Here is a 20,006-nt window from a genome sequence, read left to right as displayed (position 1 = left end):
CAAAAAATGCTAAAACAAACTAATATAGGGGAATTGCCACATGCTGATCTAGCGGGTATTAATAAGTTGCAAGATGTTTTGTTGTTTTTGTTATACGAATGCATGCATGAAATTGTATTTAACAGCAACAACAATATCGCAAGTAGCAACGCCGTCCTGAACAATGTAAATAGTTGGCAACAAAACTTCATGTGTCTGTTAAGGTCAAAAGTTGAAGTTTTGTATGTGATAGACAGCAAGTTAAAGTATATTGAATATATTAGCAAAACTTAAGATTTAAAACAAGAAACAAACATAACAAAAGTAAGCAGACTAAAATATAAAAAAATTTAATTAGAAATTAAACTGAACCCAAAATTAAACCTACAACAGAAACTAAAACTGAACTAAACTTAACTAGAATATGAATTAGAATTTCGACTAAAATCTAAACTAGAATCGGAGCTCGATCTTAACGGATTTAGAATAGATACTTGAATATAAAGTATCTGCGCCAGAAACTAAAATATAATCTAAATTAAAAGCTAAACTAGAATCTGAACTAGAACCTGAATTGGAATCTAAACCGGAATGTGAAGTAGAACCTAAATTAAAACCGGAACTACAATCTCAACTGAAATCTGAACTGGAATCTGAAATAGATTCTAAACTAAAACCTGAAAACTTTAGTTTGCACTGTATAATGTGAAATAGAATCTGAATAATAATCTAAACTAGAATTTTTATAAGAATGTGAACCAGAATCTAAACTAGAATCTGCACAGGAATATGAACTAGAAACTCAACTAGGATCTTATTGTAGCTCTAGTAGAATCTCAACTAAAATATCAATTAGAATTACAACTGTAATATCAACTAGAACATCAAATAGAATCGTAACTCAAATCTGAACTGCAATCTCAACTATAATCCTACCTTGGTTCTGGACTTCAGTCTGAACTAGAGACTCTAGTTGAATCTAAACTAGTGTCTTAACTAGCAACTTCACTAGACTCTCAACTAGAATCTCAACTTGAATATCAACAAGTAAGAGAGCTATATTCGGCAGTGCCGAATCTTATATACCCTTCACCAAATTATACTTTAAAATAAAAATTTTAAATATTTTTAGGTAAACAAAATTTAATTTTTTTCCAGTTGTTTTTTTCGAAATAGTTTTTTATTTTTTTTTTTTAAATTTTAAAAAATTATTTTTTTTTAATTTTTTGGAAAAAAAAATTTAAAATTTAAAATTTTTTTTTTTTTAATATATAGTGAAAAAAAATGTTTGGTGAAAAAAAAAATTCGGTTTTTTTCGATTTTGACCCATTGTAGGTCCAACTTACTTTGGTCTTATATACATCGTTGCAATGGACTTTGAAATATCATTAGATATCCATATTGTCTATATTAATGGTTTAGTTATCCAGATATGGATCAAAAATAGGTCAAAAATCGAGGTTGTCCTGTTTTTTTCGATATATCTCAGCCATTTGTGGATCGATTTTCTCGATTTTAAATAGCAACTAGGGTTTTTATCCCGGGAGTTCCCGGTACAAATTTCTCGGGAATTTTGCCAATTTTTCACTACCCGATTCCCAGGATTTTTAGTCGGGAATCCCAGGAAGTTAGAACTCTATTTTTTCACCAAAAAACAGTGAAAAGTTTTTTTTACAGTTTTTTGCTTATATCTTGGCAATAATAGACCGCATATTATTATTATTATTATTATTATTATTATTATTATTATTATTATTATTATTATTATTATTATTATTATTATTATTATTATTATTATTATTATTATTATTATTATTATTATTATTATTATTATTATTATTATTATTATTATTATTATTATTATTATTATTATTATTATTATTATTATTATTATTATTATTATTATTATTATTATTATTATTATTATTATTATTATTATTATTATTATTATTATTATTATTATTATTATTATTATTATTATTATTATTATTATTATTATTATTATTATTATTATTATTATTATTATTATTATTATTATTATTATTATTATTATTATTATTATTATTATTATTATTATTATTATTATTATTATTATTATTATTATTATTATTATTATTATTATTATTATTATTATTATTATTATTATTATTATTATTATTATTATTATTATTATTATTATTATTATTATTATTATTATTATTATTATTATTATTATTATTATTATTATTATTATTATTATTATTATTATTATTATTATTATTATTATTATTATTATTATTATTATTATTATTATTATTATTATTATTTATTTAGGGTTTTTCGTATGAAAATTTAAAAAGGGAATTCATTATTTATAGAATTTATTTCATATTGAATCATTCTAATTTCTTTAAATTTCTTCTTCAAATCCATAACAAAATTGCTTAAAAAATTTATTAAATGATTAAATTTGTCTTCAATTAAAATATAGTACAAAAAGGTTTAAGACAATTTTTTCAATAATTTTGTAAATGATTTGATTTAACAAAAATTTAATCATTCAAAGTTTGAATAAATTCTGTTAACTTTAAATTTAATTCAGTTTAAAAAAAGCTTAATGTGAATCTAAAAAATTCAATATTCACCCCTATCGCGAATCAATATTTCACATGAAATATTTTCCCTTTTCCTTTTTTCGTTTATCAACTTTGTTCACGTGAAAAAATTCCCCTTGTTGTGAAATTTGTTGATGGAATTTTGTAAACAATAAACAGCTGTTACGAACAAAATCAACTATTGTGAATGTAAAGTTCATCGTGATATTCCCGATAGCAATTTTCCCTTCGAGGGAAATGAATATTTCATGGGAACAAAATTTCACATGTTATTGCCGATAGGGGTGATTATGAATGGATTTATGGAATGAAAGGCTGACATTCCTTAATTACGGATTAAGATTGTAGTGAATTAAGCTCAAATTTTATTAATTAATTCGAAGCTCTGATATTTAATAATTATAACACTAAGTTTTTATATGAAATTTGTCTATAATATTCCTAATTTACAGTATCATTATATATTTCGGGAATAGCCGGGTACCCGGCTAGAAGCTTAACTAGAATCTGAAGCAGAATCTCAATTAGAAACCCAAAGAGAAAATCAACTAGAATCACAAGTAGAACTTTAACTTGAATATTAACTAGAATCCTAACTAGGATATTAACTAGAATCTAATCCAGAATCTGAACTGGAGTTCAAAATAGAAGCAGAACTGTTTGATCTAGAATCTCAAATGGATACTGTTTTGTAATTTGACCTAGAATTTGAACAATTTGGTGTGGGATTTACATAAGTTTGTCATTCCGTTTGTAATTTCCACAATATAATTTTCCGACCCTATAAAGTATATATATTCTGGATCCTTATAGATAACGGAGTCGATTAAGCCATATCCGTCTGTCTGTTGAAATCAATTTTCTGAAGACTTCAGATATCTTCGGAATCCAAATCTTCAGTAATTCTGTCAGACATGCTTTCGAGAAGTTTCCGATTTAAAATCAGCAAAATTGGTCAGCAAATGGCTGAGATATGAAGAAAAAACCAGGACAACCTCGATTTTTGACCTATTTTGACGATTTTGACTAAGTCAGTAATATAGACAATATGGATATCTAATGATAGATATTTCAAAGACCTTTGCAACGACGTATATAAGACCATAGTAAGTTGGACCTACAAAGGGTCGAAATCGATAAAAATATTTTTTAACCCGAATTTTTTTTCACCAAAAAAAATTTTTTTTTTTAAATTAAAAGAAAAAAATCAAATTTAAAAAAAAAATTTTAAATTCCAAAAATTTTAAAATAACAATTCGAAAAAAAAATTTTTTTTTCCCAAAAATGAAAAAAACAACTTTGAAAAAAAAATAAATTTTGTTTGCCTAAAAATATTTAAAATTTGTATTTTGAAGTATAATTTGGTGAAGGGTATATAAGATTCGGCACAGCCCAATATAGCTCTCTTACTTGTTTTCTTTTAAAGTTTGAAGACCAAGTATGGGAGGCTTTACTAAAAAAAGATAGTTGTCAAACTCAACAAGAGCTTCCAAAATCATTTGGAGCAACTCAAGCAGCAACTTCGAAATGTTTAGGAGCAGCAATATTCTTCCAAAAGCAGGGAAATTGGGTAGCAACGAATTGAAGTCGAGAGACCTTGAAAGACGAGTTTGCATGCCCGAAATTTTGGCTGAATGCTATAAAAGAAAATCATTTTTGCACCGAATCTTTACTTGTAATGGAAAATGAAACATAAGAGATCATAAAGAAAAGTCCGGCCAGCCGAATCGACACCAAAGTCAAATATCCATGGCGCTAAGTTAATGCTTTGTAGTTGGTGGAACCTGTTATCAGCTGTTGTTCCTATTGGTTATGAGCTGCTGAAATCTGACCAGACCATAATATGGAACCTATACCGAACACAACTGATTGGTTTGAGCCTTGGCCGAAAAATGCTCAGAATATGAGGCCAGACATGAAACCGTAATATTTCATCAAAACAACGCTCGGCCACATACCTGTTAAAAACTATTTAGAATGAAGTGGTAGGGAAGTTTTGCCTGCTTTATTATCCAGACAGTGTTTCGATCGATGCAGAACGCTCTCTCTGGGATACGTTTCACTTTGGAACAGAGTATCCGATAATGGATTGCTTCGTTGTTGACCTCAAAAGATGAGCAGTTCTTTTGGCTCGGAATCTATATGTTATCAGATATACTTTGCATAAATTTATATTGTAGAAATGTTTCAAAATAATGGTTAAAAATTTGATTAGAATTTGAAATAGAATCTGAACAAGAATCTAAACTATAGTTAAACAGAAACTATAACAGAACTAGAATCCGAACTGCAATCCAAACAAGAATCTTAGATAGAATCTGAACTAGTTCGAAATCTATCTATAGAATATGAACTATAATCTGAACTAGAGTCTGAAGTAGAATCTAAACTTGAAAATGAACTAGAACTTAGCAAGAATTTGAACTAGAATTCGAACTAGAATCTAAGCTACATAATTAAACAGAAATTTCATCTATCTAAACCGGTTCCATTCCAGGAAGCTGATTTTTTTATTAATTTTAATTAATAACTTTGAAATTAGTTTTGTTGTTGACCTTTATAACATTTGATTTCCTTTTTCATTTCAGCTTATTAAACACAGTTTAAACTGTCATCTCTCAAGTATTTTTTTTTGGAACAAAAATCAAAACTGACAACTCTAAAATCAAAACAAAAACATCACACACAGTAAGTTCCCTTTAAGTTATTTTTAGCTTAAGCTTTTAAAGATTTACATTTGACACATTTGGGTGTCGTCTTTCCTAAAACCGTTAAATGATAATTAGCCGGAAAATATTTATAAACTTATATAAAGGGTTTTGTATATAAAAATGTTTGCTAAATGCTGACATGCTCAAAAACATGACTTCATCAAATATTTAAAGGCTCTTAGACAAAATTGTTTAAATGTCATTTGAACAAATGTCACATTTTTTTGGAATTGTTTTTTGGTGGAACATTAAAGGGTTGGGTTGAGTTGAGTAAAGGGGATGGTAAGCGTGATAGAAGATGTCTGGGGCAGAGTTTGAAATAGAATTGAGCTGAAAATTAATAGAAACTAAATGATTTATTAAGGGCACAATTGAAACGATAATTTATCAGAACTCAATGCGACTAAACTTGAACTGATTTAAAACTACAATCGGGGCAAGAAAAGTACAAAGAATAGAACAGTATAGATGTGGTCAGGATGTGAAGTTCTATTGTGGCGGCTGCTGATTCCGATATAAATTTGATGAAAAAGTTCTAGATCTTCATCACCTGGATTGATTTCAAAATGTCAGTTGTTTCCTCCTAGACATTTTAGTTTTAGGAGACCTTCTTTTCATAAGAGTTTGCTGCTTGGCGAATAAAGGAAAACGGAAACAAATACCCCTACACATAATCCCCAAAACAAAGCACATTGAAACAAATAACAACCTGTTTCTTCCAGAAGGGACAAACGTCTTCTACACAACATAATGCCGGCAGTGAAAGTCAATAACTTCCTTCCTAAATTTTTTGATGGTCTGAAAGTCTACTTTGGAACATTTTTTTAAAACACAGGGAAAAAGTTTTCAAAGGTCTTGACTAAGATGGCAGGAGAAAAGAAACAAATTAACAAAAGCAAAAGTTTTTTACTTCTTTAAAATGAAAACAAAAAAGGGGTTTGTTGCAAAAACAAACCAGCCCTCCACTTTTCGAAGTTACCTTCCATTTTTTCGCTTGAAACATCTTATAACAGCTAAATGCCAATAAGTCATATAAGCTGCCAGACGAAGGATGACGATAATGATGATGTTGTTGTTGTGTTTGTGTGCCAGGATGCTGACTGACTGGCTTGATGGCTGGCTGGTTTGATTGCTGGATGTGTGTATATGGTGATGATGTGACGGTTATAAAATAAATAAAACCAAAACGGATATAAGTACGTTGTGTGTGAGTTGATGTTGCAAATATATGACGAAGATGTTGAATGACTGTTGTTTGAGTTTTGAGTGATTACTTTCTTAAGGTTAGGCCTACAAAATGCGTATGACTTACAGGGGATGAGACTGAGGTTGTTGCTGTATTGTGGATGATGATGATGAGGATGTGGTTGATGTTTGCAAGCGGCTTGGAAGCCAGTCATTGACTGACTGCCTGACTGACAGTTAATATAAATGTATATGTATTTTACGGTTTCCCTACCACTACGTGCAGAAGGTTATGCTTTACGTTGCTACTAAATATTAGCTGTATTTTGAGTCATGTGGTTATTTAAACGTATTTGATAATGGCTTGAAATTGTGGTTTGCATATTTTATAAGCAATTACATTTACTGTTTTCTAAGTATATAAGCTCTATACATATGTATCTATGCATGTAATATATTATATTCTGTTTTGTAATAAAACTCATATAAACAAAGTCGTATTTCATATCCCTTAACCATTGATTCAGTCATCCATAACTTTATTTCCATTCACGCCTTTTTAACGCCTTTTGTTTTTGCTACTTCCCACTCCCCTTTTCCCTTCATTGCTATTATATCAAATGTGTAAACGTGTTTATTGATAGACCTACTTTGTTTCTGCAAAATTATGTGTATTTTTTAGTGAATAGATTTTTTTTTCATTTCTTTACAAAAATTTAATAATTTTGCATTCAATTTCTTTTTCTTTTCATTACTTTGTAACTTTTTGCCTGAAATATTCGCACTTACATGTTTTGTTTGTCACTTGATGAATTATTATTACGCATCAGCGACATTTAATCATTATTTTATTTTTTGCAACAAAAAGTGGCAATCGTTCTTTTTGTTTTCAATAGAATTTGTTTTCAAAATGTAATTATTTTTATCGTTGAGTAGAATCACGAGTTGATTGTGAGAGTTTAAGGAAAATGTAGCATGCTTTTAGGCGCTTTAAATAAATATGAGGGGTTTACAAGAGATTAATAGAATGTTGTCTAAAATTTAAATAAAGTGCCAGAGAACCCAGTAAGATTAGTTTAAAACTGAATACAAACAATGCCATATCAATAACGATACTAGGAAAGAGTAAAGGACTTTCATTTCTCCTGCATCAGAGCTATCTGAAAGTGCTGAATGGCTCCCATTCCCATTTTTCTTTCAATTCTTTTTTGTAGGTGAAAACAACCTATTTCTGGTTTCATAAAATATCCAAGATTCATCCTCGGAAGTCTTATGAAAACTCCAAGTCTTAATTCCACTGTATTTGCTAACGAAGGAGTAGTCGATGAACATGGCCATTCTTCCTCCATGTCCTTCGCATCATTGATTCTAACTAGTAAAGGTTCAGAGTATATGATGAATCATACCTCACGTGTTTCGATGCATCAATGGTCCTATACAATGCTGTAGCTGTTCAGGGATTGGAGAAATTGTGCTTCAGCTTGATGGATCTTAATCTCTATTTTTATCATGAAGGCTAGCGGATCACCGAAGTGTCTCTTTCTATAAAGAAGACTCCCGGATCACAATAATTGTTTTCAAAAAGAAATCATGACACCAAAGATATGTTGTCAATTGGCAGCTATGGCATGTCGATTTCACAACTGCTGAGAAGTTTCAGAATAGATGGTGTATAATAGCTCTCATGTTGTGCAACTCGTGGAATCGTGGAACCTTTAAACCGTATTCCAGGATCTCCTAAATGGAAATCACGGATGTTTGACACTGAAATCGTGAACACCTGCATTCCACAACATTGATTCTAACTACTAATGTTTCAGAATAGATGGCAAACCATACCTCAGAGCTTATTGCCGAAATTGAGCTTTAGCTTGAGGGATCTTAATCTCTCTTTTTATCAGGAAGACCAACGGATCACTGAAGTGTTAAGGAAAATGGATCTCTATATATCTCTAACTATAAAGAAGCCTCCTGGATCACTGTAGTGTTTTTCACACAGATATTATGACGACAATGATATGTAGTTGTCGATAGGCAGTTTCACAATGTAATCACAGTGGAATCGTGAAACTTTTCAACCACAATTCAGGATCTCTTAAACGGAAATTGCGGATCATTTAAACAACCGCAAATGTTGAACTTTTTAATTGAATTCCTGGATCTTCTAAGCTCAAATATTTGAAATAAAAATCGTGTGAATCTTTCAAAGTGCAGTTCTGTATTTCATTAATGAAAATTTAAGAACTTTCACCGCTTTCCTGGATATTCTAAACAGAAATCGTGGAACTTTAAAACGGAATTCGTGGATATCCTAAGTCAATGGTTTTTAAACTGCCATCGTCTAAAATATCATAATCCTCAATCCCCTAAACTATAATCGTTGACCTTTTAAATTATAATCGTGGATCGTATAAAAAACATTATTATAAGAACATAATCTTGAATCCTATAAAAAACTATCTTTTAAATCCTAATCCGTGATCCTATTGAAGACAATCTTTTAAATCTTAATCCTGGATACTCTAGAAGACAATTGAGCATCTTTTAAATCATAATCCTTGTTAATCTAGAAGACAATATTTTAAATCATAATCCTGGATCCTATAAAAGACCATTGTGGATCTTATAAATTATAATCCTAGTCTCTTTAAACGGCAATCGTGGTTCTTTTAAATCTTAATTCTCATAAAGACAATCGTGGATATTTCAAATCTTATCCTGGATCCTCATAAAGACAATCGTGAATCCTTTAAATCTTAATCGTATATCGTCAAAAAGACAATCGTGGATATTTTAAATCCTAATCCTGGATCCTCACAAAGACAATCGTGGATCTTTTCAATCTAAATCCTTGATCCTCATAAACACAATCGTAGATCTTTTAAATCTTAATTCTGGATCCTCATAAACACAATCGTAGATCTTTAAAATCTTAATACTGGATCATAAAGACAATCGTGGATCTTTTAAATCCTAATCCTGTATCCTCATAAAGACAATCGTGGGTCTTTTAAATCTTAATACTGGATCCTCATAAAGACAATGATTGATCTTTTAAATCTTAATCCTGGTTCCTCATCCTTTGAATCTTAATCCTGAAACTTCATAAAGGCAATCGTCGATCTTTTAAATCTTAATCGTGCATTCTCACAAAGACTATTGTGGATCATTTAAATCTTAATCCTGGTTGCTCATAAAGACAATCGTGGATCTTTTAAATCTTAATCCTGGATCCCCATAAAGACAAATGTCGATCTTTTAAATCTTAATCCTGAAACCTCATAAAGACAGTTGTGGGTCTTTTAAATCTTAATCCTGGGATCCAGGATTAAATCATAATCCTGGATCCTCATAAAGAAAATCGTGGATCTTTTAAATTTTAATCCTGGATCCTCATAAACACAATAGTGGATCCTTAAAATCTCAAACCTGGATCCTCATATAGACAACCTTGGATCTTTTAAATCTTAATCCTGGATTGTCATAAAGACAACCGTGGATCTTCTAAATCTTAATCCTGGATCCTCATACATACAATCGTGGATTTTTTAAATCATAATCCTGGATCCCAATAAAGACAAATGCCGATCTTTTAAATCTTAATCCTGAATCCTCATAAAGACAGTTGTGGGTCTTTTAAATCTTAATCCTATACCCTATAGACACAATCGTGGATCCTTTAAATCATAATCCTGGATCCTCATAAAGACAATCGTGGATCTTTTAAATTTTAATCCCGGATCCTCATAAAGACAATCTTTTAAATCTTAATCCTGAATCATCATAAAGACAGTTGTGGGTCTTTTAAATCCTAATCCTGGATCCTCATACATACAATCGTGGATTTTTTAAACATTAATCCTGAATCTTCATAAAGGCAATCGTGGATCTATTAAATCTTAACCCAGAATTCTCTATGGTGCAATTTGGTTTTCAATTATTTTCCACAAAAAACTTTTTTTAGTTTCACCAATAAATTCAATGTTTCATAATTTCCGATATATTCTTAATTATTACACGACAAACATTTCCTAAAATGTTGTAATTATTATCCATAACTTTAGCAAACATATTTTGTCTCAACACAACTTAAAACCCAAAGAAAACCAAACCAAAAAAAAAGCACTCAAAACTTTAACCCTCAAAATATAGTGAGCTTCAAAACTTTTCTAATATCAACCTAATTTAGTTTTGAAAATTATAGTATTTTTCTCTTATGCTCGTGATCAAACAATCATACCTACAGATATAGTTATGCGAATACCTTTGGAACAAATTATAACTTTATTTGCCACACTTAAATTCATCTACCAGAAACTACAAAAAAAAAATCCTTCATACATACATAAAATTTTGCCTTTAACAATTTCCTTTCTTTGAAGGCAGACAGAATGTGTGCAGAGGAAATTTACAGAAAAACATAGAAACAAAATTATCTTACAATTACTAGAATAATGTCAATTATGTGGTTTAGCATAACTTTTTATATAAACCATGTATAAACTCACTCGTTGTCGGATGATGATGGAGAAGAACTTCTAGACATATGAGTATTCAAGGGAAGCTTAAAAAACGCACATTGTTGCTTGGAAGCTGCTGCTGTTTTATGACAAACGTAACTTTAATTAGTTCATATATTTATACACATTTGTTCATCTATGAAATCCTAGCTGACAATTATGTTTGTAGCAGAGTTTTGGTTTTTCTTTTATTGTATTTTGTTTTGAAATTTTATACTTTTGCTAGAGGAATATGAATATTTTTCGTTGCACATACTTTGCTGTTTCCACATGTGATGGAAGCTTTAGATATTTGAGTACAGATATGGAGGAAAACGTGTTAATCTTGTTGAAAAAGTAACAAAAAATATAAATTTAAGGTTTAAAGGCCGTTTTAGTTTTAAACGAAGGTCTTATTAATAGCAGTGTATTAAACCGCAGTCGCGAACATGTTAAACAGAAATCATGGATATTCTAAAATACAAGTTTACACGCCCGAATCATGGATCTAATATCCATAAATCAAGAATATTCTACATAGCAATCGTGGATAATCAAAACGATCGTGGATATTTTATACAGAAATCATGGATCTTCAATACGTCAATCTTTGAAGCCACAATAGTGAATTATATTTAGGAAAAAAAACATTCCGGAAGCCTAAGTCGTGAGCCTTTTATACAGGAATCGTAGGTCTTCAAAACAACAATCTGTAAGACCGCAATAGTGGATTTTATGAACGGCACTCGTGGATCATATAAACCAGAATCCTGGATCTTCTACATTTTTTTTAAATTAAATTTTGGATCTTTTCAATTGCAATTCTATATTTTCTATGCGGCATCCATGGATATTTTAAACTGCACTCCTCGAATCGTTAATCTTATCAAATCATGGTTCTTGGATATTCAAAACGATAATCTTCGGAATTGTGAATCCTTTAAATCGCAATCCTAGATTCTCTAAACAACAGCGGGAATCTTTTAAGTCGCAGTCATTGATAAGTGATATCACAATCCCAAATCTTGTAATGGCAATCACTGAACTGATAAACTGTAATATCTTGGGCCCCCAAGAGTGGAACTTTTAAATCACAATCCTAGATCATCTAAACGACATCAGCCACAATCGTGGATCTACTTAACTGGATCCTCTGAACTTTTTTGTGTTCAAATGTGATGAAAGATGTAGATTCTCAAAAGACTTCAATCGTGGATCTTTCAATTCTCAGTCCTAGATCCACTAAATCATAGTCGTGGATCTTTAAAAATGCTATCGTGGAACTTCTAAACTACAGTACAAATATTAGGCTTCAATGGATCTTTTAAATCGCTGTCATGGATCTTATAAACTGGATTCTTGGATGCTCTAAACGATAACACTATGCAACAAATGGAGACTTTTGGAAAAACACAAGATCATGACAGTATAGGTTCGACTCTACTACCAAAGGGTAGTACAACCCTATACTCAGTTTGCCCATTTTGGTGACCGATTTTTTTTTATGGGCCCCCAAAGTTTCTGAAAATCAGTGGGGCCTCTAAAAAAGGTGTCATCAGGTTTTGGTTAACAGCTAATTCAGACTTTGTGCTACGGCTTAACTTTATATGGCAATAATATAGCTAAGAGTCCGCCAAATAAATTTTGTTAAAATTTGTTTCCAAAAAATAGCTTTTTCGTGCACTTTTGTTGAAAAAATATAGGAAGAAAATTTTTTTTTTTTACTTTTTTTAGAATAACTTCCAGGGACTCCTAATTTTTCAATAACAATATCTCGCAAAGTTGTAGCTACGGTAAATTTGAATAACTCTTGTGAACATATCAATGCATTCTGAATGTGTCTAGTCACTCTACATAGCACATAAAGATCACTTTGTACCTTAACAATTTTCGTTTTTCCTATTTTTTGACGCTAAAACAAAGATTTTTTTGTAAAAATAGTATTATCAAGTCCACACTTCTATGTTGTGCTGTATTATTTACTCGGCTGAGGTGTTCGGAATAGGGATCAGTGGGTGGACCTTCAATGTCACACATTTATAAAAAAATTACCAAAAAGTCATTTATGATCCGAATGAGCTGCAATTTCAAATATAGATAGACCTTGAGAAGGTCTACAAAAAATATGATTTTATCTGTAGTTATCTCTTTTAGTTCAAGAGATATTTGGGTTTAATATTTTTTTAAATTTTGCCCGATCTTTTTTTCGTATTTTAAATTTGATGGGCCTACGAAAGGTCGAAATTTGTTTTTTTATATATGACGTATATTTGCGATAAAATTCTAAAGAAAATAAAACAAATCTGATAACAATTATTTCGTCCCTATAAAAAGTTACACGCATCCAAAGTTGAAGCATCTTTTTATATATTTCAACTTTGTATGCGTGTGTTTTTTAAGTTTTTTCCCAAAAAAGTCCCCATATTTTTTCTTTTATAAAAAACTAATTTTCTTCGGGACTATATGAATTTTTTTATGATCTGGTAAGAGAACTTAATGCAAAAACATATAAGGTAAAATTTGACTAACTGAAGCGGACATTGTACCCCCCAGCCCTATCCAAACTTGGGCAATTTTGAAAAAAAAAATTAGGTTTGAGTAAAAAATTCTAAAATCGCAAAACACCGAACCTCAAAAGCTCATCACATTTGTATAGCCCCATATGTTGTTTATATACATACAGAACGTTTTTACTATCATGCTGTAAATAACGTCAAAGTGGGCTATTTTCTAAAAAAAACTTAGTTTTTGGAACAAATTTTCGCCGTTTTAGGAATTTCGGTGTTTAAAAACAAAGAATGGCAACATTAGTGATGCCATTGACTTAGGAATATTTAGGTCTATATTACTTCCAAATTTTATTGTGATGTCTGTAACTGTTCAAATTTTACATTAATTCAAAGTTTTTATTTTTCTTGATGGAAAATCACCATTTTAAAATATTATTAGTTTTTAAGGTAAATGACGTCACAAAATTATTCATTTCACTAAAATGTCAATCTTTAAGTCATAAGGTTTCCACCGATATCAAAAACTTATATAAAAAGCTTATATTTACACTTCAGAAGTTCCACAAACCTTGCCCACTTTCAAAAATTTTAAAGTTTTTTCATATCTTGCATCAAGCCGGTCTTGCATGATCAAGATTGGATAAAGTTATGCGCCCGGATCATACCGATAATGATTTGCCCATTCTTCGTTATTCCAGCACAATAGAGAAGTATACACTCGAACATACATTTTTAACAAAAAATTATTGTTTTAGAGTCAAAAATTAGTAAAAAACTACAAATTTTAAGCTACAAAGTGATTTTTGACAGCTATTTAGAATACCTAGGTATGTTCGGATTGCATTGATATGTTCACGAGAGTTATTCAAATTTACCGTAGCTACAACTTTGCGGGATATTGTTATTGAAAAATTAGGAGTCCCTGGAAGTTATTCTAAAAAAAGTAAAAAAAAAAAATTTTCTTCCTATATTTTTTCAACAAAAGTGCACGAAAAAGCTATTTTTTGGAAACAAATTTTAACAAAATTTATTTGGCGGACTCTTAGCTATATTATTGCCATATAAAGTTAAGCCGTAGCACAAAGTCTGAATTAGCTGTTAACCAAAACCTGATGACACCTTTTTTAGAGGCCCCACTGATTTTCAGAAACTTTGGGGGCCCATAAAAAAAAATCGGTCACCAAAATGGGCAAACTGAGTATAGGGTTTTACTACCCTTTGGTAGTAGAGTCGAATCTATACTGTCATGATCGTGTGTTTTTTTCACTGTTGCACTGTGTAATCATTATCCTTTGTAACCGAATCCTTTAAATTACAATCGTGTTTTTTTAAAACCACAACTGTGGATGTTTCAATTTACAATCCTGGATCCTCTAAATTACAATCGTTGGTGTTTTTAACCGCAATCATTAATATTTTTAATCCTGAATCTACTAAATGTCAATCGTGGGTATTTTAAACCATAGTCGAAGATTCTTTAAACCCTAGTTGTCGATATTCTAAAGCTCAATTGAGTATCTTTTAAGGGGCAATCGTGATTCTTTTAAACCGCATCTTGTTATGTACAATCATGGATATTTTAAACCGTAATCTTGGATATGTTAAACCGCAGTCATAATTATGCTATCATAAGATATCAATGATTGTATCAGAGACTTCAAGTCTCTAATCTTTCCGGCCTTGGATGTAGAAGAGATTGGCAACACAACAGATCCGCTGCTGCTAAGCAGAAGCTGTCCATTGCAAATTAAAAAGAGCCCTTCAGTATGAAGAGGATCGCAGAAATCGAAACTATATTGAAAGTTTAACCAGTACTAAGCACACAAACTTCTTCTTTTGGAAGGCAGCTAAGAATATTAAGCCACCGGTAGAGGGTCAAAGCCGGATAAGAAAATCTGATGGTTCCTGGGCACGTAGTGCAAAGGATAAAGCCATAGTTTTCGCTGAACACTTAAGTAATGTGTTCCAACCAAACCCCCCATCAAATAATTTTGTATTGGGGGATTTACCTGTTCGGATAGGAACAGACTCCTAACTAATCAATGTTAGTATAGTAGATGTTCAGAGGATCATAAAGGACAATCTTAAACTAAGAAAATCTCCAGGTTATGATTTAATTACACATTCCATGATTGGAAACCTACCAGATGTGGAAATTATTGTGCTCACAGTATTATTCAATGCGATCTTGTCTCTAGGAGTATTTCCGAATGATTGGAAAATCTCCCAAATTATAACGATACCCAAGCCAGGAAAGGATTTGACATTGGCATCATCCTACAGACATATTAGCTTATTGCCTTGCTTGTCTAAACTATTTGAGAGAATAATGCAAGGGAAAATTTTAAATTCTTAAATAGTCAAAACATTATCCCAGATCATCAATTCGGATTCCGTAAACATCACGGAACAATTGAGCAAGTTAACCGCCTAACTGGAGAGATACGAAAATCTTTCGAACTAAAAAAGTACTGTTCGGCAATATTTCTAGATGTTGCCCAGGCTTTTGACAAGGTATGGCATAATGGTCTAATACACAAGATTAAATGCCTACTGCCTTCTAGTACTCACAAAATACTAGAGTCTTACCTATCGGATCGCTTGTTTAGGATAAAATGCGGCGATTATGTGACAAGCGACTATGCGTTCAATGTTGGTGTACCTCAGGGAAGTGTTCTAGGACCAACCCTGTACTTATTATACACCTCAGACTTGCCCGGGTCCGAAGAATTAACCATTTCCACCTTTGCAGATGACAGTGCAATTCTTAGTTCTCATGTGGACTTAAATGTTGCATCTAGAAACCTTGATAATTATCTCAGGCACGTGGAGACGTGTTTAAAGAATTGAAGAATACAAGTAAATGAAATCAAAAGCAAGCACATAACGTTTTCACTTAGGAGAGGAAATTGTCCACCAGTGACACTAAACAGTGTGAACATCCCACAGTCTGACCACGTTACATACCTTGGCATTCATTTATATAGACGTCTTATTTGGCGTCGGCACATGCAAGCCAAGCGGCTCCACATGAAACTAAAAGCTTCTAATTTACACTGGCTAATCCACCACCAATCGAAATTAAGCCATAACTGCAAAATCATCCTGTATAAGACAGTCTTAAAACCAATTTGGAATACGGAATCCAATTATGGGGAACAGCAAGCAATACCAGTATAGATCTTATACAGAGGCCACAATCCAATATTCTTAGAACCATGACGGAACATGGTACATAAGAAAAAAATATGCTAAAGTGTAATCGTGAATTTTTTAAACTGTAATTTTGGATCTTCTAAAGCGCAATTGTGAATCTTTTTAATCGCATATTCTAAAGCTCAATAGTGGATATTTTCCATGGTAATCGTGGATCGTCTAAAGCTCAATTGTAGCTATTTTTAATGGCAATCGTAGATCCTTTCAATGGTTGAAATTGCTGATCTTCTAAATCGCTATCGTGGATATGTTTATTGGAAATCGTGGATATTTTCTATGACAATCCTTGATCATCTAAATCGCATGTTTAATGGCAATCGTGAATCTTTTGTATGACAATCCTTGATCATCTAAATCGCTGACGTGGATCTTTTTAATGGTTGATCATCTAAATCGCTGATGTGGATATTTTTAATGGCAATCGTTGATCTTTTCAATGGCAGTCGTTGATCTTCTAAAGCGCTTCCATGGTTGAAATGGTTGATCTTCTAAAGCGTGGATATTTTTAATGACAATCGTTGTTCTTTTCAATTTCAGTCGTTGATCTTCTAGCGCTCATGGATATTTTTAAGGACAATCGTGGATCCTTTAAATGCTACTCGTTGATTGTGAATCTTTCTAATCGCATATTCTTTTAAACCGCAATCCTAGATAGCTATTTTCTACCCTCATGGATCTTTTCAACCGAATGTTTCAATTCGCAATCCTAGATCTTCTAATCGGCAACCGTGGATCTTTCAATTCGCAATCCTAGACCTAACAAATATTAATCTTGATGATTGCAGTAATAATTTTAGTTACTTTAAATTCTTTTAGCCTTTTCAAGGAGTTTCAAACATCATTACAAAAACCTCTGCTACTGGTATTTTTAACAATAAATTATTCCTTTTTCTCTCTAATCAACTATTTGTTTTTCTCCACAAAGAATTCTTTGTATTTAAAAAAGAAATGGAACAATTGCTGTAGAAGTTTGATGGTAACTTATTAAAGGATGATGACATTTATTGTCAGTTTGTTGGCATGTTAAAATGACATTTTTGCGTTTACTTTACTAGTTTACATTGAGCTACTTTTTTTCCACCTGGCAAAAAAGTGTTCACGTTTTATGTATTATGATGAAGGGCTTAGAGGTGAGTAGTGTGGCAAGTAGTTTTTAAGGGTTTAAATATCAAACATAAGCAACTCACTATCTAGCTACTTACTCAAGCTTGGAAAGAGAACAGTGTATGTACTTGTATAATGTACACATGTCTTCTGGTATAATAGCTAAATGGTTCTTTTTGTTTTTCTAGCTGTTGTTTTATTTTTGTAGGCATGTGATGACTTGTAAGTGGTGGATCTCTGTATGACATTAGGAGTATGAATTATGTTGTTCTGGGTTTAGTTAGAGTATTAAAGTAAATTGTGTGGGTGGGCCGGAGTGTGTTTGTAAGTAAGTTGCCAACAAGTAAGACAAACACACTTAAAAACATTGACATATTCATATGATTATGCGACTGTCATACTTTACTCAAACAACCACAAACTCAGACACATACATATACACAGTTAAATATTCATACACATAAGTTAAAGATGGGTTAAAAAGGGGCAATCGGAAAAGTGGTTTAAAAATCGGAAATGTTTTGTGTCAATAGGAAACAGCTCAACTTATATACAACACTATACGATTTGCTGTAGATGGAATCTCATCAGACGAGTTCAAGATCAATTCAGGGGTACCGCAAGGCTCCGGCCTTTCTCCTACTCTATGTCGTATCTTTCTAAACGATCTTTTAATGATCCCCGATTGTTGCTTAGAAGATCAACGATTGTTCTCAAATGAAGATTAAATGATCCACGACTGTTGTATACAAGATTCATGATTTCTGCTTAAAATAACCGAGAATAAAGATTAAGTGATCCAAGATTGTTTCTTAGAATATCCACAATTGTTGTCTACAAGATATTCTATTATTGATAAGAAGATCCACGATTTATATAAAGAGATCCATTATAGCAGATTAAAAGATTTATATGTAGAAGACCCACAATTTTGAGTTAGAAGATCCATGACTTCTTTTGAAGATATCCATGATTATGGATTAAAAGATTTAGTTTGAGAAGATACACGAATAAGTAGCTTTTCATGCTACCCTCACATTTCTTTGACTATCCTGTTTGTGTATAATTATATGTAGAATGTAGTCGTATATCTGTATGTTAGTCTATTTGTATACTTTTGCTCATACATTAAAACGTTTCAAATATGAGCATTTAATTAGCTTACATTACAAATGATTATGTTATCATAATTAAGACAATGAACAAACACAGAGCTTAAAGTTATTTGATAATCCACATGTTTGACTTGTATTAAAGAACCTTTAGAAACATTTATCCTTAAGCACACAGATACATAAACACACACACACATCAACACATTTAAATGCATTTGTAGATGAAAGAATATTGTATAAGGCCATATTAATTATACATATGCGAATACATCAACACATAAACACACACACGTTAATGTATTTTGAGTTTGAAGGACGATGATTGTGGTTGTTTAACAACTAAATGAATCTAAAACGTTTTAAATCATGCTAATGTTAAAGGCTCACAAAAGGATAATAAACTATATTAGACATGAGTACTCAAATAACTAGTTATATAAAGTGGTTAAATGTTTGTGGCTATTTGGTGGGGGAGAGTGGTAACAGTTTGCAACTTTTTCATTTGAAATCGATGATCATAGAATCTATTATGAGTATTACCTTTATTAAAATTGTTTCATTGTTTCTTTGTTTCAAATCACAGCATTAATGCCTAACTGCTGCAATTTCTTTTAAGACCATCCATAATTTAAATTATCCATTAACGGGGTTAACTGATCTTTGTTTAGAATTTCTATGCTTCCTTGTTAAATAATCCACGAATGTTGTTTAGAGATCTACAGTTGTTGTCCACAGAAGAAGATCCAAGAGATCCATGATTCGGGATTAAAAGATTTACACGATTGTTGTTTGAAGAATCCACGATTATCGTTTGGGAGATAGATGTTTATTGCTAGATACAGGAGGTCCAGGATTATGGATTTTTTCTCCATTACCCCTCTTGGGAGAATATGGCTTCCACAAATCATCTACATCTTAATTGATTTATTGCAGTTGTTTCTGATAGTATGGCCGATTCACCTCCATTTCCTTCATTTTATTTGTGTTTGGGTGATGGTGCTCGGTACTAACCAAGTTTCACTAACGTTGTTGATTCTAATAGCTTTGGTTTTCTTGATATTTATCTCAAGTCCAACATTGAGTGCTAATCTTT

At 31.4% G+C, this 20,006-nt stretch overlaps 1 protein-coding gene across 1 annotated transcript in view; it reads left to right on the top strand.

Annotated features, from left to right (window-relative positions):
- Positions 1–20,006, top strand: part of Lar (tyrosine-protein phosphatase Lar) — a 739,256-nt gene that overhangs the window by 148,372 nt on the left and 570,878 nt on the right. Inside the window, exon 3 of the mRNA XM_065500666.1 lies at positions 5,162–5,261. The gene's annotated coding sequence lies outside the window, so the exon portion shown is untranslated. The remainder of the gene's footprint in view (positions 1–5,161; positions 5,262–20,006) is intronic.

The sequence above is a fragment of the Calliphora vicina genome, chromosome 2, assembly GCF_958450345.1.
Source record: "Calliphora vicina chromosome 2, idCalVici1.1, whole genome shotgun sequence".
NCBI classification, from domain to species: Eukaryota; Metazoa; Arthropoda; class Insecta; order Diptera; family Calliphoridae; genus Calliphora; species Calliphora vicina.
This window is presented reverse-complemented; position numbering and strand designations above follow the sequence as displayed.